At 39.1% G+C, this 12,290-nt stretch overlaps 1 protein-coding gene across 4 annotated transcripts in view; it reads right to left on the minus strand.

The window, feature by feature from the left end:
- The window catches only part of rnf111 (ring finger protein 111), a 127,205-nt gene that overhangs the window by 77,697 nt on the left and 37,218 nt on the right, over positions 1 to 12,290 (minus strand). The window lies entirely within an intron of this gene.

Consider the following 12,290-nt stretch of genomic DNA (forward strand, 5'->3'; position numbering starts at 1 on the left):
GTAAAAAAGACTATGATCTATAGAGTGCTTAAAGATCATTCAAGAAATCCAAAATGAACAATTGGATAGAGGGGTAATTATCAAGTTAACTTGATAGTTATAGTTAGTCTGAACTTGTGTATTAAAAATGTCACCGTAAGGCAAGCAGGTGGAGACAGCTACAGCAGTCAACACTTATTTGGTAGAAAGAATGATTAATAATGGAAAACGATACCCACCAATAGCCAGGTATTCAACAGTGACAAGTACATCACCACAAGAATCACCACTCCTGTCCTCTCACTCCATAAGCTGAATAAACTCTGAGAAGCATCCTGCAGTAGGCAGGATTCCAGAGGTTATATGTGATGTTCCACTACTGAGTGACTGATAGCAGCTGTAATAAACTTCTAGCATTTCCAGCTCCTAGAATTCTAAAGCATATCACATATGGTACTCTTCTCAAATAGTCAGAAACTGGAACGCAGGTGTAAGATAAAACAGACAAGCAAGTATGTAAAATACTTAACCATAAACCTTATGTCTGGCACATTTATGAAAGCAGTTAATTTTACACCTTTTTAAATGACGCAAACCTTTTTAGTATAGTTATTTCTCAGGCTTACTAATAAAAGTAAAATAAAATACAGTAAAATGGTGATATTCCAGGAATTTATCAGTATATAAAATTTCCAACTTGAAGGCAGATAAGTGAACAATGTTTCTTGGCAATCAAATAGGAAAATAACTGTAATAAAAGAATAGCCAGTTAAGATAAATTCAGAATGTGGAATTTTAACAGCTGCCAATACATATATATTAAAAAATTAGTTTTCTGATAAATCTAAAATTACCTATTTAAATTAACTTTTAAAATTTCTTATAATTTTTTGGTACGCCTAGAAAGAGAGTGAGTGGGTGTTCACCCTGCAGTGGACTGAATCAGCTCAGGTGTTGTTCCTGCCTTGTACCCTATGCTTAATAGGATAGGCTCCGACTTCCCCATGATCCTCTCATTGATAAGCGGGTTAAGAAAATGAACGAACAAATGGATGGACTGATCTCCTAAAGTAAATTTTAATAGCATTTTTAATAGAAATGCATATTACTAATACATTCAAATCTATCTGATGCTAGTATAACTTCTAGTGGCAGGGTAGCAGAGTTTCAGTGCCTCAAGGATCCAGTGTCCTGAATTTCCATGGTCTGGTACTGCCTTTGTACAGTTTCCACATTCTCCCTCCATGTACATGGGTTCACAATGTTTCCATTCACTTTGAAAAGTCTAACTCATGGCTCTAAAATGTTCTCAACTTGAGTGAGTGCAAGTTATATATAAAAGTGGGTGCTGCAATGGACTGGTGCTTCACCCAGCATAATATACTAGTAGTACTGACACATGTACAGAGTATTGTTAAATTCTTAACTGAGTTTCTGATAAATATGGAACAAGCCAAAAATGCTGTTGGGATAGGGTCTTTCACCCCTGCAACCCTGAATTCAAAATATTTTTTCTTTAGCCATGTGGCAGGAGATAAAAAACACCTATATTATGCATGAAAAGGATAATCTTTGAGAAAACAAAATGTATAAACATTCTATTGAGTGAAATTGCATTACTGATGTGTAAAAAGACTTCTCACAGCTAGCTTGGTGCTAAATATAATCAGAAACAACACAAACCTGTATTGTAATCGATCCTTCTCTTTAAACAGGATGTTCCAAGCTTTTTTGGCTTTGGTTTCCTCAATTTCTTCACAATGCCTGTTTGTAAAAGGTTCAAAAACTCAACTGTCCTGTTAACAGCATTCATGTAAATTATGAGCTGATGGCACCTCAGGTTTATTATGAAACTGCTTCTGGGTCAAGATGCAGAGAAGGTCACTCTGCCTTCAGATCACCATACTAAGAGCACACCTTTTTACCAAGGGTGCAATGTAGGCACAAATGTCTAGATGGCTTATTATAAAAATGCCCCACTAGATGAGGACATCTGTAGGATAAAGATGTCACACTTCTACCTGAAGGTCCCCTTCATCAGCTGAGTCAAGAAGGTAAGGGCAACCTCCCTCAGTGCAGAAAGTGAGGGGATCACGGATAAATAGAAGCAAATTCCAAAAAACTTCAAAATGCTCAAATCCCACTGCATTTTTTTCCCGCCTACGTTCCAGACACATGGGCTGCTTTTCCTAAATGTGTCATTTGACTGTCCTGTCACTGCAGGCTCACATTTCCTTTTTCTGCCAATTAGCTGGTCACCTGTATTAAAAGGTGAAAATGAATTAATTTAGTGGGAACATATAGTATTTTAGATTCACTGAACTTAACTCTTGAATTTACTGCTTTGCTTGTGTAATGTTAGTAAAGCAAACTGAAGATAAAGGACCGCATGAAATAAAAATTTGAAAGGATAGATATAATGTATATAGCTGGTACAGTGGTCTTTACTGCCAACTTAAGGATTTAACTTTCTGGGTTCAAATCTTGCACCAGGTTATGGTCTCTGTGGAGTTTACAAGCTCTATCCAGGGATTTCCTGCAAACAACCCCAAATATATGCAGGTTAGATAAACTGGTGACTCTAGGTTGGTTGTGTCTGAATTTTTTCAAAAGTAGGTGGATGTCCCACTTTGCACCTAAAGGTGGCAAGGTATGTTCCACTCACTACAATTCTTGGCTGGATTAACTAGGTATGTTACTGCTTAAGATTGGCAGTGTTGGCTGGAAACAATGGCCCTAGGGATCTTGGCTAACGGTGGGGGCCAATATTAGGCAGAGTGGCATATTGGCTGGAACAACTGTTTGGTCGCATCATGGCATCATCAAATGGAAACTTATTCCAAGGAGCTAGGGCGTACTCTTTAGATGGCGTGGGTTGCCCTCTCCCTAGCGGTGTGAACAGTATGCGAGGGCTACACGCCAAAGGAGCGGGCTAAAGAAGCTAGTCCACCAGCATCAATGACGACAACAAAAACTCTAATTAATCACTATCAGCATTGGACTACTCACTAGCCGAAGCTGAGAACTAGCAAACATCTTGGACAACCAATACATCAAACTCGTATGCATAAAAGAAACAAAATGGAAAGGCAAGAGACCAAGGGACTTTGGCAATGGCTACAAGCCATTCTACACTGGCCAAACCACAAACTGAAATGGAGACATGATTGCCGTTAGTAAAAGTGGCAGGACCAAGTCATGGAAATCAATTGAATTTCTCATTGTCTCATGTCAATTAAGATTAACGCTGAATCAACAACCCTGTGCAATGCCTTTTGTTTACACACCCGAAATGGTCTGCTCCAAAAATGAAAAGAACGATTTCTGGGAAATCCTTGATTGCCCCAGATGTATACATTTTCATTGGTGGAGATCTGAATGGGCATGTAGGGCAGGTGAGGGATGGTTACAAGTAAGTACACAGTTTTCCAAGGTCTGGGCAATCTTAATGATAAAACATGCAGCATCCTGTACTGCGCAGAAGCACACAATTTTGTTGTGGCCAATTTGTTTTGCCAAAAACCACCAATGCACCTTGCCACCTATACCTAAGGTGGATGATTCCCACAAATTGACTACTGGTTACTAGAGCAGCATGACCTGAAGTATCAAATCGCAAAGGCGATCCCATCCACGAAGATCACCCCACAATACCAGAATACATGGAAAATGGCCCACAGATGCCTGGTACCATACATGTTGATGAACAAAACATCAACAAAGTCACCGACTTCAAATTACTAGGCTCTCATCAGACAGCAAGTCCAAGATGCCCAAGCGAGGGTCAATGCAGGTTGGGTGAAATGGTGCCAGGTCACTGGCATCCTTTGTGACCATAGAATGCCCAAATAACTCAAGGTGAAGATACACAAGTCTGTCGTCCAACCATTCATCTTTTACAGTACATAGTGATGGCCAGCGACAACCAAGCATGACCAAGCACTACATATCTTGGAAATACAGATGCTACACTGGAGACTAGGCTTGATCCAGTTGGATTGTGTAATGAACAAAGAATGATGGGGGTGGTGCCATTCACAGCGAAGATGCGAGAAGCATGCATGTGGTGGTACAGTCATGTGAAAGACAACCAGATGGTGGACAAGAAAGCCCTTCACTTCAACCTTTGTGGCAAAAGACCGTGCAGAAGAGCGAAGAAGTGATAGCTGGATTGGTTGAACAATGATATGAATCAAGTCGACACCTCACATGAAGACTTGAACAGGAAAAAGTGGAGAACAATATTCCGAAAAGCAGACCCTGCAACAATGCGAGATATAATGCTAGGGAGAAGAGTAACTGCTTAAGAGTCACAACATTTTACAGCAATGGCCAATGCCCTCTACTGCCTGGTGGAAGATGTTAAAGAACAGTATTAGTGGCTAAAAGACAACAAAATTTTGAAATCCAGAATCATGAGGGACAACTGGGGTCTCTACATATATATATATATGCACTCAAACAAGGGGAAAACGTCTAGTATTCTGACTATAACTCTTCCAACAGTGGGAGAAAACATGCACTGACTGGAACAATATGCTGAGCACTAGCAATTTGTAATGGCTACAGTAAATCCCATGCTTCTCCCACTTTCCTTTGCCACCCCCAATATTCTGTAACTCTTAACAAGTGGCTGCTGTTCAACTATTATCTTTTTTTTTTCTTGCTGATACTACAACCCTCACTGTATTTTGTTGTTTGTTTTATACCACCTACGTGTTTCCCATGGCTCATGAACAAGTTTCACTTTGCCAAATGCCTTCCCCCAGAGCTGGAAGCAATGCAGTAAATCGACGTCCATGAAAAGAAAACCTACTTTAAAAGGGCCAGTGTGTTACGAGCAACCAAAAAACCCTTTGTTCCTTGGTCCAGTCCCAATCACAGCACAGCAATCTGCCTGAAGTTGCCTGCTCAAGCATATCAGGGAGCACATGAACATACAGTATATATCTCACATATATACACATACATAAATATAGTGGTTTCAGAAAGCACACAGACCCCTTCACTTTTTCAATTTTATTTGGCAGCCTAATTCTAAAATCATTTAACCATTTGTGCCCTCATCAAGCCATAGTCAATACCCCCAAGAAAGGCAAAGCAAAAACAGGATTTTATAAAGGATTGCAACTTAATTAAAAATAAAAAACAAACATCACATTGACAAAAGTATTCAGTCCTTTTACGTGGTACTTATTTGAACTCCTTTGACATCGATTCCAGTCTGGAGTCTTCTGGGGTGTGACAAGCTTCTCACACCTGGATTTGGGGATTTTCTACCACCGTTTTTGGCATATCCTCTCATGCTCTGCCGGGTTGGATGGAGACCTTAAGGACTCTCCAGAGACGTTCGATTGGGTTCAAGTCGCTGGGCAACTCAAAGACAGAATTGTTCCATTGTCGTTGTATTGCGATTAGCACCATTGTCCTGCTGAAAGGTGAACCTTCAGCCCAATCCAATGGCCTGAGCAGGTTTTCATTAAGGATATCTCTGTACTTTGCTTCGTTCACCTTTCCCTCAAACCTTAAAAGTTTGTAAAACAACACCAAAGTATAATGCTGTCACCACCATGCTCTACTGATAGAATGGTATTATAGCGAACAGTGCCTTTTTTTTCCTCGATACGTGACACTAATCTTGGTTTCATCAGGCCAGAGACAATCCCAGTGTCCTTTAGGTGGCTTTTTGGGAACTCCAAGTGGGTTTCAATGCATCTTTTACTGAGAAGAGACTTTTGTCTGGTCACTCTGTCATAAAGCAGCGATCGGTGGAGTGTTGCAGTGATAGTTGTCTATCTCACTTATCATCTGATCTCCTCGCAGGTTCTCTTGATCTAAGCCAGCATGACCATTGGGTTCTTGGTCACCTCTCTTACCAAGGCTCTTCTTCCAAGATTGTTCAGTTTGGCATGGTGGCCAACTCTTGGAAAAAGTCGTTGTTGATCCAAACTTGTTCCATTTAAAATTTATGAAGGCCACTGGTTTTGGGAACCTCCAAATGCTTCAGTATTTTTTGTATTCTTCCACAGATCTGTGCTTCAACACAATCCTGTCCCCAAGCTCTGCAGGAAATTCCTTCAAATCACTGCTTGTTTTTTTGCTCTGTCATGCTCAAACAACTGAATTGACCACAGATGGATTCCAATAAAACAAAGTGTTGAAACATCTCAGTGTTTATTAAAAGAATGGGATACACAGTAGCAAGATTTTGAGCATCACAGCTAAGGGGCTGATTATTGGCGTCAATGTGATATGACATTTTTTTATTTTTTTAATAAATTAGCAAATTATAAAATCCTGTTTTCACTTTATCATTCTAGGGTATTGAGTTGCTGTAGGGGAAAAAAAAAATAATAATTGAATGGTTTGTGTGGTGGACGCAGCAACGTGCCATCTGAGCATGCTCCCAACCTGGCACAGGCTGCAACATCGCAAACTGAGAAAAAAAGAGAAGGGTTCTGAATTCTTTCTGAGCCCACTGTACATACATGAGCACACACACATACATTATATATATATATCTATCTATATATATATCCCACTTGTCATTGTTCATTCCACATAAACCTCCATGACACTCAGGGATCTCAAGATACACACCTTTTCACTGTTCTAAACCCAAACACAGAACTCTGCCACCCCTCAGCCATCTATGACAGGGGTCACCAACTCCAATCCTGGAGGGCCACCGTGGCTGCAGGTTTTCATTCTAACCTTTATCCTAATGAGTGACCTGTTTTTGCTTCCAATTAACTTCTTTTTTTTATTTTTATTAATTTTATTGCATTCCATACAAATCAATCAAGTTTTACATAAAGAAAATTTGAGTTAAGAACAAATCGATCCCCACCCCTAAGAAAGAGAGCAAGCTAAACAGCATTAGAGTTAAGACCTATAAACATACCTAAATTAATAGATTCTCTGTGCTTTATGAGATTATTTAAATTTTTCATTAAATATTACTGATTAGATCCTGCCATGTTTTGAAAAAAGTCTGTACGGATCCTCTGAGTATTTGACTTTTTCCAATTTCAAAGAGTATAACACATCAGTTTCCCACTGACTTAAAAGAAGAGAGTTTGGGTTCTTCCAATTAACTTCTTTTTAACTAACTTTAATTGACGCTCCTGAAAACTCAGACCCTTTAATTGTTTCTTTTTCCTCAATTAGAGCCAAACAATAATGAAATACAAAGTGAGTCAAAACAACTGGTGTCCATCATAAAATATCTGAAAAAAGTTAAGAGGAAGGTCTCAGGAATGTTGATCTGCTCAGGTTCCCAAAAGATTTTACCGGTGGTCTTAGAAAAGAGAAGAGCCACAATTTCAGAAATGTCTGTTAATGCACCACAAGAGCAGCAACAAGCCACAGAATTAAAGAGCACATTTAATTAACAACAAGACTCTGCACCTAATTAAGCAACTGGTTGGAGTGATATTGGTTGGAGTTTGAGGCCGTGACTTAATTGGTCTTCAGTTGGCTTACTCACTTCACATTTCATTTCTGTGTGGGTGCCATTTAAGGAAAGAAAATTAAGCAATTCAGTGGAACAATGAAGAAATTCAGGGGAATAAATCTTAGAAAAGCAATTCAATTAAAACTGAAAGTTAATTAGCAGCACAAATTGGGCACTTATTAAAAAAAGGGCTAGAATGAAAACCTGCAGCCACTGTGGTCCTCCAGGACTGGAGTTGGGAACCCCTGATCTATGAGGCTCCCTAGTCAGGACCTTCAAATTTATATTGAAACTCTATACCCCTCCTATCTACCATATTTGCATTTAAATTATAACTGACCCTATTCTCCCATGCCATTCTGAATCTGCTCTGTTGTGATCAATCACCTCTTATAAAAGGCAGATTCCCCTCTACTTGTATGCAGAGTCTGTCAAATGGGACACACTATATTTTTTCATTCTGCTACAAAAGCATGAAGGGAGGTAAGGGAACACACTGATTTATACTCTGGAATCACTGGTGTTCAATTTCAGGCTGGAAGGAAGTTGCATGCTCTCCTCATGTCTATAATGGGGTATTCTGAAGATATTCTAGTTTTCATCACATAATTATACAGCACTCTTTACTTTTTGACTCTTAACTGGCCCAGTATAAGTAACTGTAGGTGTATGCAGTGTAATGTACTGATGCCCAGTTCTAACATGATGACAGGCGACAGCTAAGAACACCCCTGAAATGGACTAAGTAGGCCTGATAATGGATAGATGGATGGATGACTGCAGGATATTTGCAAGTTCCACCAAGATGGATGTGCTCTGTATTTAAACCATGTTTAGATCCACATGATCATCTTTATGTGTTCAAAGTGTACTCTTGTGAATTTTCTAAAACTACTTGTGATGTTACACTACAGAACATAAAAATGCAGCAGCTGTGAAAAGTACTGGTAAAGGCACTAGAAAACATGGCAGAAGTAAAAGCATAAAGATTAAAGCCATGGCAATGTACTACACATGAACACACAAATATCTGAGCAGCAGCTCACTCTGAGCTTTATGACTAGAAAAGGATAGCCAATTTCACAGCCCAGGGGCAGTCAACATGGCACAGTATGACTGCTGCCAATGCCCAATGCAATCTGACCTGTTAGCAATTGGTGTCATACTCCTCACCTATTCCATCTTGAGTCTAGCTTTAATTATTTATAACTTGCCCGTCTGGACATCCAAGGCCAAAAACATATTTTTATCATTTAAAGCTTACTATTAAATAAAAAAATAAATAAAATAAATCAATCCTGAGGGCAAGTATAAAAAGGCAGAATAAAATGCAACACTTTATTATAAACCAACATCATGGACACGCTAGAAATACACAAGTCAGCATGATGAAAATCAGTGAGATAATTGTCACTGGCCACTTTAACCCACAGTGCACAGGTACCAGAAATGGCCTGACACGACTTACACCAAGTTTTTTGTCAGTTTTCATGTAACACAATGAAGAGAACAATTTAATTAATGCTATGCTACAATAGATTCAAAAGGCTTGGGGAGGCAGGCCTGGCCATTAACACAAATACACTATTAGAGTAGCATGTCCACTTCTGATGCCCACAGCAGAAAGCTTGCGTTACTCAGCAACTTTACGCAAAACTATTTTTAACTAAACTATTTTCTATTTTGATGTCAGCCAAATGATTTGACTGGTACAGTCTGCACTTTATTATATGTAACCTTTTTTTTTTTTTTTTAATATCTTAACTGGCACATTTATGCTAAAACTTAAGGTTTGTAAGAAAAATGTACAATCCGTAGCTTTTGTATGACAGAACTTGAAGATTAATCTATTTAACGTTGCAGGACTATAAACCCAAGAACAGAGGAGGAGTACTGCTTGGGGATAAAGATTCAAAAATACATTGACCCAGAAGTTTTTTTTAATGACGTATCTGTCAGTTAAGTGAGTGCTTGGTGCTACACATTTAACTACTTGGGCATACACAGCTGATAATCACATATAGGCTTTAAATCTGATTGAAATGTATTAACAACAGCATAAGTGGTTTAAGGAGTCAAGAAAAGTAAGTCAAATCAATCAGATTCATGCTTAAAGGGAAGATTTGTAACAGGAAAGCCAAGATGAGGTTGATTCATAATTCTTAACCAATTAACCAGCTACCAGGCCCAGGTAGCATGACTCAAAACCACTACAGCGAGTGACAAAAGAAAGGTGGCAACTTGGAAGAGAAAGGACAACAGCCACGTGCAAAATCCCCATTAGATCATGCTTGCAGCCAGAACATGCTGCACAGTGCTGAATCAACATGATACTTTACGCATAAACTACTGAGTCAGAAATAGGGGAGGTGGAGGTGGGAAAGAAAAACAGAACAAAAAACAACCAAACGCACCAGCTTCCTGTTTTTGAGCAAAAGCAGATCAGAGACATGGCAAACCAGGGCCAGAGCTTAAATGTCTGCTATTACATTTTAGAGAGTTTCAAACGGAAACTGCAATGAGTAATAATCACTATAAAAAGTAGGTGCTCCGATACACATTGAAAAATTAATCTTCTGCACTCACTTGTTCATTCATTTCTTTTTCACACCCACTTAATACAGGATTATGGAGGGCTGGAGCTCATCAGGAATGAACACACTCAGTAGATCAAATATACAGTAAGTAGTGTTCAAAGTTCAGTGTTTATTTTTCTATGGCATAACAACATAAGGTACAGGCTTAAGTCTTCAGAAAGGTTAATAAGCTTATTATATAGAGCCCTTCATACTTCATATGAGCATTGTACAAAAGAACTCTATAAAATACACATGGGCCAGTGAATAGTATGCTTGCTTGGTTGCGGCATAACTCACCATGGCTCCACAGGGCAAAGACGTAATGAAAACTACTAGGCATACCATATGTACTATGCTCCATACATTGTATTAGAGGTTGCCATTTCCTAAAAATATCACATGATCTGAGAACATCTTTCCCGTTTGTGTCTTCAAAGCTCTAAACAGTGTTGAAAAGTCACTACATTCAGCATTTCAATGCTTATTTGATGTTAAACTTTATTTACAGACGTCTAATGCTACATCCAATGTGCAATTCATCTTTATTAGTTTTTTTTAATCTGTTATGGAACAGCACAGTGCTCCAGTGGATAGTGCCGAGGTCTCCAAATCCAGTGTCCTCATCTGAATGCTATGCCCAGTCATTATCTGCATGTGTTCTCATTGTTGCCATTTAAAATCTTGGACAACCCACTGGCAGCAATTGCAAACCATTTCTTTAGTGAAATGAGCACAAACAGTAGAGATGTAGGAGTGCTAATGAACACTAAGTGACCCACTGGCAAACTTACAACAGTAATCTGTGATTCACTGGCAGTGAACCCACAACAGAACCCAGTGGTTGAGAAACTGCCTTCAATGTGGATGCCAAGACTAAAAAGATGTCTTACTCCATAGCAGCAGTTAAAGTATGTGTGCCAGTGACCTGCACCAAACCCACAGGCCCTCAACTGCAATAACCTGTACACCTTCTGACCAACATATGGCCAATTTCATATATGGCTAAATGGCCAGTACCAAAATGAAGCCGCAAGTCGGCACATGGCTGCATTAATTTTTCCTTTACTCTAATTTTATAGTTCTGTATGACTATCCAAATTTGAATTAATTTGAACAGTAATAAAAAAAATATTGTTTGTACTATTTCCCAAAATAAACTTATATAAAATCAAGAAGAATATAACTGCCAAATAATTCCAGGGTAGTGGTCATCAAGTGAATAAATGATTAGACCTGAAACAATGATCATCAGGAAGGGGGCACAATGGCAGAGAGACAAGGGCTGCTGCTTTATGGATTCATCATTTATTCACCCATTTTCCTAAACTGAATGTCCAGGGCAGGGATGTAGGGCAGCAGGAACCTGACCCAGGATTCAGCAGATGCAAGGAAGGAACAACAACTGAACAAGGCATGGATCCAGCATCCTGGGTTTAATTCCTGCAAGGGGGGTCTTTCTCTCACATCTCAAAGAACTGTGTGCTGTGTTAACTGACGCTTCTCAAGTGACTCTGAGTGAATGTGGTGCATATGTGAGTGAGTGAGCCCCGAGTTGGGCTGGCATCCTATCCAGGGCTTCCTGGCCTTGTACCTCTGAACACAGGGCTGGGCTCTTGCCCTCTGCGATGAAGAACTGAATTAAGTGGGTTTTTGAGAGAGAGTGCTATGTGTTTATTATTGTGCCAAATACGAAGAGCACTATCTATAAAGATATTGTTAATTGTGCATTAGCCTAGCAACAATCCTTGATAAAATATTATATACTGTATGTAAGGCACTATATAAAGCAAGAAGCGAACATATAAGATTTTGTAATTGTTTTCTATGACATACTGTATAAAAAAATGTAAAAATTGAAGTAACTGCCAGCAGTCAGTGAATAATAAATTGTTCTTTTGGTTTCTTCCTGTGGTTTTTGATAGCTGCCCACATAGTGACACAATGGTTACCACTACAGCCTCACAGCTCCAGCAACGTTAATTCAAATCTATCAAGTCACTGTGTAGTTTTTGCACATTTTCTGTGTCTGCATGAGTTTAACACCAACTACTTCCATTTCCCTAACACATTACAAAGACATTAATGTTAAGGTTAAATGGAGATGTGGGTGTTTGTGCAAGTGTGCCCTTGTGATGGCTGATGATACTTGTATGGTTGGTTTCTGTCTTACTCCTAATGCTTCACTCCATTTCTCCATGACCCTGAACTGGCACATGTGTTTTAATGATGTTGTTAAGATAAAAAAAAGAATGCATTATTCAGAGCTTAGTTTCTTT

Source organism: Polypterus senegalus, chromosome 12, assembly GCF_016835505.1.
Source record: "Polypterus senegalus isolate Bchr_013 chromosome 12, ASM1683550v1, whole genome shotgun sequence".
NCBI classification, from domain to species: domain Eukaryota; kingdom Metazoa; phylum Chordata; class Cladistia; order Polypteriformes; family Polypteridae; genus Polypterus; species Polypterus senegalus.